This window comes from Anastrepha obliqua, chromosome 5 (assembly GCF_027943255.1).
Source record: "Anastrepha obliqua isolate idAnaObli1 chromosome 5, idAnaObli1_1.0, whole genome shotgun sequence".
NCBI lineage: Eukaryota > Metazoa > Arthropoda > Insecta > Diptera > Tephritidae > Anastrepha > Anastrepha obliqua.
Window position 1 is genome coordinate 29,872,260 of NC_072896.1, and position 14,805 is coordinate 29,887,064.

At 36.3% G+C, this 14,805-nt stretch overlaps 1 long non-coding RNA gene across 1 annotated transcript in view; it reads right to left on the bottom strand.

Annotated features, from left to right (window-relative positions):
- Nucleotides 1–519: 519 nt before the first annotated feature.
- LOC129248845 (uncharacterized) overlaps nt 520–14,805 on the bottom strand; it is an 87,909-nt gene continuing 73,623 nt past the window's right edge. The window contains exon 3 of the long non-coding RNA XR_008582635.1: nt 520–1,398. This is a non-coding gene — a long non-coding RNA (uncharacterized LOC129248845). The remainder of the gene's footprint in view (nt 1,399–14,805) is intronic.

A 14,805-nucleotide genomic window follows, 5' to 3' on the forward strand; every position in this document is an offset into this window, starting at 1 on the left:
AGCTTGTTGGGCGATTCGAGAACCACTCCTTTACCAGCCATTCCATCCCACTTTGAACCGTCTTTGAACAGATATAGTGAATCATTATGCTCTCTCCATTTTCTTTCGAGTGGAGTCGCGTTGAGAACATTTCGCTTTGGTTCCACCAAAGGTGTCATTACTGCTTCTCGTGGCAATAGGAAAGAACCCGAAGTTTCTGAGAATTTTGGAGCGCCCGCAGTTTGAGCAATGGCCTCCTTACCAATTCGGTGTACGGGTAACACTGACTTCCTTTCACTTCACTAATGTGGTTGAACTCTTCTGATAGAATTTTTATGCCGGCAATTGTATATACTCGTATGTACACATTTTTTATTAAAAATATTGAAATTATCAAAATATGGAGGTATTTTATGGAATACGCCTACATTGAAACTAATCAATAAATTCTTTTTTTATTTTTCATCTTTATTAACATTTTTATTTATACGCTTACGATGTAAGTTACATTTTAAGAACAAAGAAAAGGTTAATTTGGGAATTACTATTTATTTTTTTATTTTATTTTTTGTTAAGCGCAACTATGTATTAGGTATTACTAATTATAATGAACCTTTTTTTATTTTTTTTTTTTTACATGACGTCTTATAAAAAAGTATAGATTTCTATTTCTGCTCGCCCTTGGGGATATTAGATCGAATAACTTGAATATAAATTTAGTTATCTTTATGAAGCTGTTTGTTTACAAAAGGCGAAACTGTAAATAATTGGCGCTACTTTCCATAGAGCGGAATACGATTTGGCTCTTTATATATATAACTTTTTGTTTATACTTTTATTTTTCAAGAGGTTAACAGGGTTTAGCTTAATAAGTTAAAAATCATATACTATTTCTAATTTTTTTACGTAACACTTTTCTTTTTTTTTTTTTGGAATTTTCATATTGCAGTGAAGTTTAATTGAATATACTCGTAAACTGGTTTAAATTCGATCCTAGTTACTTCTTTTGATTGAAATTTTCTTATACAAAGACGACGCAATAGCAATTAATAATAATAATAATAATAATAATATTAATACAAATCCTTACATACATATATGAAGATGTTTCTTAGAGATTTTATGAACAATTTTTGTATCATAGATAACATAAAAATTTATATTTTTAAACCTATAATTAAACTTTTTATGATTATTACTATGATAAAAATTTAGCTTATAACTTAATATCTTTATCTACCACTATTTTTTAGTGCTTTACTAAAATATGTACTTTTGAACTCAAAATGTATATAAGTGTGATACATCCGTTGGTGTTGGTGTTGATGCAAAGTTCAATTAGATGTTAACAAATTATATTCTTGTATTTGCTCGTCCCTCCTGCTTTCCGCCACGACCAAAGTTCTCTTGAATTCGCTTCTGAAAAGATTTACACACACTCTTAGTATGGAATAATCCAGTTTAAACACTTTGAATTTTTTTTTTAATATCATTTAATTTTTATTTATTTGCTTAAATTCTTGTTAACAAAATTTGTTTCTAGGATCAACAGTTTTTATATCTATTTTCTATTTTTCTATTTTTCGCCCCAAGAAGATTTTCCTGTCTATTTGGCGGGATATGGCCGGTATTGTTTATTATGAACTTCTGGAGTCAAACCAGGAGATTACTGCTGATTATTATTCCCATCAGCTATCAAACCTGAATGGGGCGCTTAAAAAAAATTGACCGTCTGTAGTGAATAGACGCAAAGTTTGGTTTCACCATGACAACGCAAGACCTCTTACGGCAAGGCAAACATTAGGCAAGCTGAACGAGCTCGGATGGGAGGTAATGCCGTATCCACCATACTCTCCGGATATTGCACCTTGAGATTATCACCTTTTCCGTGGACTTCAATCCCAAATGAGTAACAAGAACTACTCCTCAAAATATGTTATAAAAAGGGATATCGAAGCGTATTTTGGCTCCAACGATAAACAATTTTTTGAGTAGGAAATTAAAAATTTGCCTTAACGTTGGGAAGACATTGTAAATAATGAAGGAAAATATATTATAGATAAATAAATACTTTAAACATCTTTTTTATTAATTCTAAAACCACCTTTAAAAAACGCACGAACTTATGGATTGACCTGATACTTTACTTAAAAAAATACTTTTAATGATAATATAATCCAAGAATTAGGTTCATACGAATAAGAATTGAATAAAGAATACTCCGAAAAAATTTCACAACGATTGGTCTATAATTTTTTGAGCTACAGTGGCCACCAATGGAAAAAAGGTGTTTAGAGAAAAGCGTCGTTCTAACTACCGCGCGCCACGGTGCTGAACCGACGAGCGTTCACTTAAGTGCTCATAGAATAGGGAATAATGCGAATTTCGCTTAAAAAACGTGACCACATATTCTTGAGTAGTTATACTAACAATGGCCCCTATTATGAGTTACATTCGATCTTCGATATTCGCTGGTTGTCGAAGATCGAAAATCGAATGTCAATTTGGTATTATGAGCGGTGCAACCCTATCGAAATTTTCGTTGTTTACCGAATTTAGAGTCGAATGCAATTTTGCTTTCGATCGTGTAGCGTATTGTGGGAAAACTTGTTAAAGTGTAAGTTGTTTGCGATTATTTATGGTTTTATAGTAACCAAATAATAATAATAATAATTTTGTTAATTTTATGCAGGTCGAAAGTCGTGAGTACCAAACAACAATTAGAAAGGCGAATCCACAATTCGCAAAAGGGATTTGCACCAAAGTTCAAGCAGCAAAAAAATTGGAGGAATTTACAACGGAGCTGAATTGCTTGGGAGCACCAGTGAAAACGGCAACAAAATGGATTAAGCTTAATAATGGTTTTGTTTTTGTGATGTTTATAGAAATACATTTTTTCCCTTGGTAGGTATGGGCTGAAATACGTAGAGGAACTGAAATACATATTTTTTTCGAATGTCGAATAATTGAATAAAGAAAATTTATAACAAAAATAAAACAGAAACTGTGGCGTAAAGGTTTCTATTTAATACTTTTTAGATTTTTCTATTATATTCTCAAAATTTCATTTCTTATGTTTTCTACTTCTCCGTTATTTGGCTCCACTTCAATATCTTCAGCATCATCGTACACAGTGGGTTGAGCAAGTCCTAGCATACCTTCATTACCAATACTCAATTGGTACAATCCCTGAGCACAAAATCGCAGAACTGTGGCTAGCTTTAACATATTTGGAATGGATTTGGCTCGATTGCACTGCTGCAACTGGTTTTCTGTACTGGACAGTAGGTTCATAAACGCCTCTTTAGATAATCTAAAGTTCTTTTAAAATCTGTAAGGAAATTTCTGTAATATTAAGTACGTCAACACATTTTGAAAATTCTAAACTTACTCAGTGGAAGCCATTTCTAGGGAGTTGGATGCGCCCCTCAACTATTTTCTACTTCTAGCTAGTTCACTAATCTTTCATCGTCCGATGAATCGTCGAACAACAACTCCGTTGCACTCATTTTCACAAAAAATACTTTTTTTAACTTTTAAAAATGTTGTTAGCAAAGAATTTCAACACAATCGGTTTTTCTTTTATTTTGATTTGCTGTATCAGCTGAGAAAAACTATCTATTGTAAATGCGTCGAGCGATCGAAATTCACAATAGTCCTATTCTTCAACGAATGAGCACCATAATACCAAATGAAAATTCGTTCGATCAGCACTTTCGACTACAGTCGAAGATCGAATACTGCTCATAATAAGGGCCAATGTATGCAATAAAAAAGGTCGATTTTTTGATCAGTCTAAACTAGTTTCCCCATTTAAGTAACATATGACCTTAAGATAGTTGAATCAAGCTGCCAGATCAACTTAGCTATACAGCCGCATGCGAAATAAATAGAAGCACGCCATTTTTTCAAAATGTTTTAGATCTCAGTTTCATTGAGCTCGATAAAGACTTCTAACAAAACGTACTCTCCATCTCCTGTAACTCGTTGCTAACTCAAAAGCAAAAACAAATTTTTGTCTGCTGTGTGGCGAATATACCGAAAAACTTATGTAAAAACTAAAATGTTGATATATACAAATTCTACGTCAATGCTATGACCGTGAAAAAATTTAATTATGAATCACCTCACACTGGATTTGTGAATATAGGGTGGGCCATGTATAATTTGCTTTTTGAATCGGCCATAAATAAAAACTAATCAATATTTTTTCAAACTTTTTTTTTTATTTTGAAGATTGAATATTGTCATTAATGAATAAAAAATATTTAATATCGTTCAAATGACTGCCACGACTGGCTTTACAGTAGGCCATTCCATCCACCCAATTTTTAAGCACATTTTCGATTGTTTGGGCTTCAATACCATGACTGGCAACTTCGATTTCGTGTTTTAAAGCATCCATCGTCTCTGGTTTTTTTGGTCTAGGTTTTCAATATTTCCCAATTTTGTTCAAGCGTATAGCGTCCCATTTCGTAAATGTCAAACCTTTAAGTAAATTATGAACACATTTCCAAAAAAATAGGTGGTTCAAAAGCAAACGCTATATGGCCCATGTCTAGTCTTACATAACTAGTTTCAGTAAATACAAGGTGACGCAAAATTAGGCATCCAACTTTCTTTTTAAATACGAACAAATTTTTTTTAGTCATCGAAACCTTTTTTTTACTTTTTCGCGCTCCCTTTCTTCTCTATTTGTTAGCTGAAGCTGATCTATATGCTATCAGAATGTCAGGTATCATTAAATTAAAGAATTAGAAATAAAATATGACGTCGTATATTTACAAAAATTATAAATCTTCCGATAGGCTGATTAATTTTGCACCACCTTGTATGTAGCTAGTTACAAAGTCACTATTACCACTGCATATGCAATGACAATTTCAATAGCTTTCGCTACTACATTTCGCTTCTCAGCATTTTCTGGTAATCCTGCAAGCATTGGCATGCCAGTACTAGAATATTTTTCCTTTCATTAGACGATATGCAAAAAAACAAAGCAAAAACAACAAAAATTAAACTTGGTTCGTGACAGAGAAAAACTTTGAAGCCAATTAGCAATTTAATTTATTTAGAATCTAAAATCTACCAATTGATGTTTGCATGTGCCGCCGCATAAAGGGACCAACCATTGAAAATGAAGTAATTAGTTGGCATTAAATTGTAAACTAATCGACAGTGTTTACAATTTGACAACTAAGTGAGACGGTAAGAATGTCAATGGCAATGGTAGAGTCCCTTTAAGCGGCTTACATGTAAACAAATACCTGTGTCTAGCAAAATGTACCCCGCAGGGAAAAATTGTTATAGTGAAAATAATTTCTAGTTTGGAAAAAGTTAGCTTTCACTAGTTTTGAAATACCCAAAGTTAATAGTAATGGCTTCTCTCTTCAAAGATTGATAGTATTCACTCTTTGCGGTCGCATTAAATTTGGACATGGGCGTCGTACTGGTCGGAATTAATTTCCATTGAAAGGGCAGTGATATAAAGTGTGGTTAAGTTTTAAGGGCCGGTGTTGATTTTGAATAAAATACAATTTTTTTAAGTAATTAATATCACTTCTCTTCATTATGATCAAATTTGTATGACTCAATTACGTATGGAATAAAATATCGGTCAAATGGCCGCCAACTTTACTCCATTAAGGGAGTTCTGCATTGACCGAAACAAATGGTAGTCCGATGGTGCAAGGTCAGGCCTATATGGTGGATGCATCAAAACTTCCCAGCCAAGCTCCCCTAGTTTTTGCCGAGTCATCAAAGAAGTGTGGGGCCTAGCGTTGTCCTGACGGAAGACGACGCCCTTTATGCTGATCAGTTCTGGCCGTTTTTTTTTTCGATTGCTTGCTTAAATCTCATCAGTTGTTGACAGTAAAGTGTAGAATCAGTCGTTCGAGCAGGCTGGAGCAGCTCATAGTGGATGATTCCTTTCCAATACCACCAAACACACAGCATAACCTTTCGAGGCGTCAATCCTGGCTTTGCGACCATTTGTTGAGCTTCACCACCCTTGCACCATGATCTTTTTCGCAAATTATTGTCGTATTTGCTCCACTTTTCGTCTCCTGTTACCATTCCCTTCAGAAATGGTTCGATTTCATTTCGTTTCAGCAAAGAATCGCAGATGTTAATTCGGTCCATTAAATTTTTCACAGACAATTCATGTGGTACCCAAACATCGAGCTTCTTTTTGTAACCAGCCATTTTAAATGATTCAAAACTGTTTGATGATGAAGGTTTAGTACCTTGGCGATGTCATGGCAGCTTATGTGATGGTCCTGGTCAATCTTTTCCATAATTTCATCGACTCTTTCAACAATAGGTCGACCGGAGCGAGGTGCATCTTTCTCATCGAAATTTCCAGAACGGAAGCGAGCGAACCATTGTTGTCTTACACGAACTGATACAGCATCGTCTCCGTAAACTTCACAAATTTCATTGGTGGGTTGCGTGGCATTCTTCCCTTTTTTATACAAAAATTAAAAAAAAAAGCGAATTTCTTCATTATTTTCACTCATTTTTGAACAGCTATAACTTTTTTTCAAATTCTCCGAATTTAATTTTTTTTTGGGTAAAATGAAGCTTAAAATGTCACCTTTCTAACATCATATGCTATGACACAATTTGATTGGTAGCACTGGAGATAGATGACTGCAACGACATCTATTGACAAAATACGAAAAGACTTTTTCGACTACCCAATATTAGAAATGGAATCGAGGGAGAACAATTGACACTTCCTAAGCCATTGAAGTATAAAATTTAGCAGTTGTTTAAATGGAACACAAACTAGTCATCCTTCTCAATTCACTAAAAAACGCATCATTTCGGCGTCAGCGCATTTCCCTACAGGGCACTACTGTAATGCATATGTACGCATGTGGTGGTCTGGGAATTAGTTTTAAATTTCTAAGGCTTCATGGTCTCTTCACCTTCACTCACTTCTACGTTTCTTTTCAATTCAAGTAGCTTTGCTCCTTTAATGGTTAAGGATACTACAGAACATTTGGTAAAAGTGGAATATTGTTGGGTAAACTGAGTGTGGGCATAAATGAACAGCACAATACTTTTCGTAGGCTGCTATCTATAAGGCGGCGCAAAATTAATCACCCTATCGGAAGACTTCCGTAATCTTGTATAACAACTTCAAGCAAATCAGCGGAAAACTGAGGAAGTTATAGGAATTTTACTGAAAGAATTTAGTCATGGCAACTTGGTACTAGTGAGGCTTTAGGCTTATTTGACCGATTTTTGTGTTTTTCACATATTCAAAATTTTGACACAAAATTACAGAAGCGTTAACCCTTTTTAAGATATTTTAGCCGGGTTTAACAAAGCGCGACAATCGCACAAAAACAAAATCTAAACTGGCTTCGATTCGGAAAACTTCCTCAGTGAGAAAAAGTGTAATGATTTCGGAGAGTTGACATTTACCTGACATTAGGGTGGTATGAACTAAGCACTGGTGAGCAGGTACTAGAACGGGATACATGGAGCCAATAAAAATATCAGAAAAAAAAATTAATAAATAGTTCATTTAGTTAAGGTTTAGCGTGGTATAGAAAAACAGTAAAAAGTGGCAAAGTTTCATGATTCGGAAGATTTATACGTTTGGCATAACCAATATTTATTTTTAATTTAATTTAATTTGGCAAACATTTTCATTTTACATCAAAAGCTACTCCTTCACCAAGAAGAGCCATGATAACATTTGCCTACTTTTGAGGAAAATATATAAAAATCACCTAATTTTTTGAAGGTATCGAAGCTACCCAAAATAAATATTTTTCTTTTTATCATTTAAGAGAGGTAATTATTGATCTACTTAGTTTATAAGAAATAAATGTTGCTGGCATTAAATATTCTATTTAAGAAAATAAATGTATATCCCTCACTATTTTTTCACATATTTATTAAAAAAAAATAGTTCTCAAAAACCTTGCCTTCACCTCTTGGTTGGATGGTTGGTTTAAGGGTGACCCCGCATCGGAGTGCCACATAGACCGCAAGTTGGGTCCGTTGTGTTGCCCTAGAGCTCATTATTTTATATGATTTCCCCACCTAACCGAGATTTTTATTATAGATTTTGGTCCAAAATATTAATTCGTTTTGAGAATTTAATGAGAGATTCGATTTTCAGGTCCGAGATTGCTGAAAGATTGTCAATTGTTGGAGAGCCTAGAAGAGCGAGTCGACTTCTGGCTAGACCGGGACAACTGCACAGCAAATGTCTGCTCGATAGTTCCTCATATTCGTCATCGCAGTATCTGCACAGGTCGTTTTGAGGAACCCCGAGCCGACGTGCGTGAGTGCCCAAAAGGCAGTGGCCGGTGATAAGAGATATTATATGCCTTAGTTCGTGTTTCGATAGACTTATAGGGGTTTTGGTCCGTTTCAGATTGTAGGATGGCCAGATTTGTCTGGTCGTAACGCAAGTAGTTTCCACTCGCCACCTCCGATCAGCAATGCTGTGAAATTCTCGATCAATGAGCATTTTACATGTTGAGAGCGGAATGTGGATTGTGGGTAAGTTACTAACATTTGATTGCGCAGCTCCAGCTCTCGCGAGCTCATCAGCTTTGCAGTTACCTTCGAATCCACTGTGGCCCGGTATCCAGATAACTTGGACAGAATTCTGAACACTTATCTCGTTAAGAGATAAGAGACAGGATCGAACCACATCTGAGTGGGTATAAGACGAGCTGAGTGCTCGAACGGCCGCTTGACTGTCAGTGAAAAAGCGGATATCCTCTAGTGATATTCTCTTTTCTAAGATAGTTTTCGCAGCATACCAGATAGCGCATACTTCCGCTTGGAATACACTACAGTAGTCGGGTAATCTAGTAATAAAGTACGGACACTCGTAGATCAAAAGTTTGTATGAAAGAAGTATTCCTGATTTCAATCTACCTAAAAGTGTTTGTAGTGTTATTTTTCTCCAAGCCATTATTCTAAAAGCTTAACTGTTTAAACACATTTTTATACCGAAAGTACAGCGTCCGGCCATAAATTTAGTTTGGAAAATTACTTCTATTTAATTTAAAGTAAAAAATGTGAAAATAATACGAAATTAAAAATCAATTTACTGTTGCTCGATATGACCACTTTTTGCCTTGATTATGGCCTTGAGACGATCCAGAAACGAATCGCTTACTGCCCGAATTTGACTTGCAGGTATTTTAGCCCACTCGCGAACAATGGTTTTAGCCAGCGCCTCGAGACTGGTGAATTTTTTAGTTCGGACCTTCCTATCCAAAATGGCCCAAAATGAGTATTCCATCGGTTTTACATCTGGTGAATTTGAGAGCCATTGTATGGACGTTATGAAGTTCGAAACGTAATCATTTAGTCATTCTTGGTTCACTCGAGCTTTGTGAGACTGCGCCGGGTCCTATTGAATCGTCCATGGTCTGCCACCAAAATGTTTGTCTGCCCACGACTTCAAGGCAACCTCCAGAATACTTTCCCGATAATATTTCGTATTTACCTTGACGCCAGGCTCAACGAAATCGATTGGAGGGCGCCCATCTGCGGTTACAGCGGCCCAAACCATTACCTGTGGCGGCTGCTGCCTCCTGGTGGCCAATCGATGACTCAAATTCTCGTATGACCGGTCGATAAAATAAACCCAATCATTTTGGGGTTTTAGGAAATGCTCAAATTGACCGCTTTCGGCCAAGCCAAGCAACTCCTTCGATCTGACTGGTTTGGTGTGAGACCATGCGCCTTTTGGATCTTGTAAGGCTTGACTTTGAGATCATTCTTTAGTATGCGGCGGATGGCACTTCGTCGGGGATTTCGCTCAGGTGGCTTCTTCACTTTTTGAACCATTTCACGTGACCTTGCAGTCTTTCGATGACCAGATTCATTTAAACGAGTAATCGGGCGATAAACAAAAACTTGATTTAGTTTAAGGTGCCCGAGCTCAGGGACAATCGCTGGTTGTGATTTTCCAGCCAAATATAATACAATCGCACTTTTACGATTGAAATCCATTCCTGATTCTCTTTTTTCGCCTTTATTCTCGACAAAATGCTTCCGCGTCATTTAGCCACCTAATAGAAAGCTGATGCCCGTGCATCGAGCGGTCTGAAGTTGGTGACACTTCGAGTGCCGAACCCCTGTATATTTTAAGGCTCGAAGCAAATATTATATCGAATCGGAAGTCCTTCTGACATTTCATTGGCTCCAAAAAAAATTCTCCTTATTTCTAACTAATATCTTCTAATAGGTGATCAATTTAGAGGCATCGGATGCTAAATTGAAGTAAAACAACGAAAATTAAAATTGACTGGGCCAACTTTATTGTGATATTCATGACATTTATTTATTTATTTTTTAAAGATAATTTCTTTCAAATGTCATTCGACCATCCGTAAACAAAAATTTTAAATGACCTGCTGGAGGACTTCGGTCGGTATCTCGTGAATAACTTTAGTAATATTGGCTTCCAATATCTCAATCGGAGGTTGCTGATCCACAAAGCCTTTCGACTTTACATAGCCCCACAAATAAAAACCCAAAGGTATGACATCACACGATAGGCCACCAAATCCACTGGTCCGAGATGAAAGATAAGTTGCTCACCGAAACGGCGACGCAGTAAATCTATTGTTTCATAGGTTATATGGAAAGTAGCACCATCCAAATGTTGTGGACATCACGGGCTTCAATTTGCGGCATCAAAAAGTCGTTTATCACGGCGCGATAACGTTCCCATTCACTGTTAGATTGGCGCCGGCCTCGTCTTTGAAGAAATATGGGCCGATGATTCCTACAGCCCATAGGCCGCACCAAACAGTTTTTTTCAATGGATGTAATCGCTGTTCTTGAATGGCTCCGTGTTGCTCTTTAGCTCGAAAACGGCAACTTTGCTTATTGACGTAGCCATTAAGCCAAAAATGGGCCACATCGCTGAACACCATAAATTGGCCTGAGCCCGCGATGAGCACTTTTCACAGAGCGTAGATTTTCGTAAGACAATTGACCGATTTGTAAACGTTGCTAAGGCGCAAGTGTTTCCGTGGTGAAATGTCATTAAATACGTCTTAGCCTTTAGCTTGGCAGCAGTCTTATGTCTTTAGCTTGGCAGCAGTCACGCGTGATCTGTTGGAAAAAGTGCCTCCAATCTGATCACCCTTTACACACATTTTTTAGCAAAGTCCACACTGCACATTATGTAAAAGTAAATTTGATGCAACAACAACTCAACTATACCACAGAACTCATAAGTACCTACACACTTTATAATTTCTGTTTGCAAAACCGGAAATGTTGAGTACTCCCAGCTCGAAAGTTTGGCAGCTGGTTGGTTGGGAAGCAGTAATTTCAGCCCAAAACTATGTTAGGCTGCAAGCAATCAAACATAGAATGAAAATACTCAGTTCCTGAAATTACGCATACGAATATTTTCCCAAACTAAAGTTACTCACAAGTTATTTAATGAGTCCTTACAAGCTTCCTTTGTCACCCGCACCCTTTCACACTGAATTTTCCACTTTACTTATGCTTTATGCTTTGCACAAATCTGCACACACGCACTTGATATACATATGTATGTATGTTCACATGCATAAGGTTGTTTGTATTGATGCCACTGTGTGAGAGAGTAATAATTTTAATACCTCCAACTGGTGACAGCTTAGCCAAGCAGAAATGAGATGATAACTCGCATAGAAAAGCACCCATACACAATGGGCTGTACATACGTGCGTACATACATGAGCTCACACATACACTTACATATGCCGTTTTTGTATGTGTGCACAAAATTATGAGTACATGTGACGACTTCTTAGTTACACCATGGCCGCAAAGCATAAAGGACCCAGTTAAACTAAATCAACACAGCAATGAGATAACTCTGAATGCTCTGAAAATGCGTGCATGCATACAAGTACACCAAAAACAACACGAGACACTTGCACATACCCAGTAGGGAAATCCACTTGTACTGAATTGGGTTGCCTCAAGTGGATTCAGAATAGCCAAAAATGGGTCAAAACTCCGACAATGTCATTAATCAGTTTTGCTAAACGGCGAGAGAATGAAGCAAATGATGAGAGAATGACAAAATGATGCAAACAGTGTTGCCAACGTAACAGGAGCTGTTTTTTCTGCAGAGCTTTTTCATAGCAGAAATGCACTTGGAGGTTTGCCATTGCCTGCCGAAAAGTGAACGCTACTAAAAAACTTCTTTTCTTTTGCTTGGTATTTTATGCCTTCAGCGGGTTTTGAACCCGAGCCCTAGCTAATGGTAGTCAAGTGCTAACGCTTTGGCTACGGCGAAATTTTTTCGCAGAACTATTTAAATATTTCTTCTACTGCCTCCCAATCTCGATGGGTCAAAACTAGTACTGAATTTGGCAGATGGAAGCTAAATAGTTTGTCTTATCCTTTTTTCAATACTTTTTGAGCCAGCGTTGGAGTCAACAGCTTTCTTCTTCTTCTTGATTGGCGCGATAACCGCAAGGGAATGGCAATCAGGAATTTCCCTACTTGCGTGGACTTCTACACACGGAATCATCCTCCAGCCAACAGCTTTAGTTCGCTCCGTTTTCGCTGTGCCAATTGTCTATTGGTGTATTATTAGAATTTAATTTAAAAATTTGATGATATACAATTTTTTAAATTCAAGTGTGACACAATAACTTAAATATATAGTTTTTCTGAAAACTCATTCCAGTCTGAAGTCCGCCACGAACCAGCAACTTTTTCCATTAGAAGCCGTAAAAATCATACGGTGCCACTTTTCGGCCTTTGCTCGGTCGCATTCTAGGGAGACATACATGCTATTCGCTATTCATTCACTCTTCGCTATTCCTAACACGATGGTTAAAGGCTGAAGAAATGGTGCAACCTCTGAACCAGAAATCATTTGCACTTATTCAAGTTTTCCTACTGGATATTTATAACAGTTACGACGTCTTCATTTTTGGTAGTGTGTGTGTGTGCACGTATAGTGGAAGCAATTAAACTCAAATGCAAAGTTAATTGAAAAGGATTTATTGCCTAAAGGAAGCATTTTGACCAAGCCAAGGGCGCTGATTGCTAGTAACAACAAATAACGATAAAACATCTCAGCCACGCCAAATGTAGAAAGAACATTTTGTTGTAAAAAGCAGGTCTTGGTACTCGATTTTTTGGAGAACTAGAAAGAAAATTGTGAAAAAAAAGACTTTCTAACTAAACGCTGAACCTTTTTTGATAGCTTACTTGGGCCACTGAAACTGTCCGCCAGGTACACTAGTATACTAGACAAATTCTAAAGATTAGAAAAGTAGGGTCTCTGACAAAAGAAAATCTCTGCTTTTTTACACAATTGCATGGTTCATGATAGATCTCGTCATACCAAAAATATGTTTAATTTGTACTGAAGATTCGCCCGCCACTAACGACCTCTTCCCAAGTCCACTCAAATCAACTAATCTAACACCGCTCTCTTTCTCATTCGACGTCGGCAATCTGCATGTTTTCAGTATCTCCCGGTAAGCGGACTCAAAATTTATATTAAATTGGGGCCTCTGCAACAGTAATAACTCTCCATTTTGTCTCCTGAAAAAATAAAAATCAATAATTGGACATCTATTCAATGTTGAAAATTTTGGTGTACAACTTTTTAAAGTAAAAAACAAATGTTTAATGGTTTAGAAAAACACTAAAAACCAATTTTTAGAGAATTTTTTTGTCAGATGAGGTATCGCCCATTAATGGTTTAATATTATTTAAGGGGGTTTTGTGGTCTAGAAATTTGAAAAAATCGATTTTTTTACATATTTTCTAAGTTTAGACCTTCAAAAGTATGCCCTTCAACGGATTTTTTGAAACTCGAATTATTTTCGGAGATACAGCGGATTTTGTGACGTGGCGTCTAGGCCGGCCGAGTGGAGCGAATCGCACAATGAACGGCAGATGTTACCGGACGACTTGAGGACTTGTTCTTTTTCAGAAAATCTTTAGTATCCCACACAAGCTTTTTTTATTCTATACATATATATATTAGGGCGGGTCGATTTGTGGGGAGGCAAAAAAATCGCCCATTGTAAAATGTCACCATTTTTGGCCTTTGCCTGAAAAAATCAGCTAAATGGCTATGTTTTTTCTTTATTTTTATTTATTTATAATAATATTTATTATTTATTTATAGTAATATATATTTTTTCTCTAAAGAAATTTATTTAGTCAGAACATATGTAAATGAAAAAATTAATTTAACTGAGTTATAGAAAAGAAACTAAAAAGTTCGACCCAAATTGGGGGACATAAGAATTCGTTTTAGAGGTATGGTTCCTTCGGCAGAGTTTCTTATTTTGATCCCTAGAATACGATTTTCACAGAGCAATGAGCGATTTTTAAATCGACCCGCCCTAATACATATATATATACTTTACACTTCTATAATATATACCTGGAAATATATCGTCGATTAATCCAGAGTGAGTAGTAAATATTATGATCTAAGTTATTCTATGTATTGGAATTGTTGCTCAAACTTCAAACGCGATTTTCTCAAAACTACTTTTTTTGAGATGGTCGTCATGATATCTCAAGTTCTACTTTACAGATCGCTTTTTTATTATACATCTGTCTATCGCGCCTGCTTCGGATTCTGAAAAATTTAAGTTTGAAGTATTTTTAAAAAATGTGAAAAGGTAAAAAAAGAAGGTAAAAAAACTTTTTGTTTTTTTCTAGTTGACGCCATTTTGTGAATTTTTTTCTCTTCTTTAATTTGGCGTAATCCGATAGCGACATCCTAACTAAAGAAGATTTTTTTTAATTTGTTTGTTTTAGATCACTACAAGGGTTGGAATCATGTCAACCATGGAG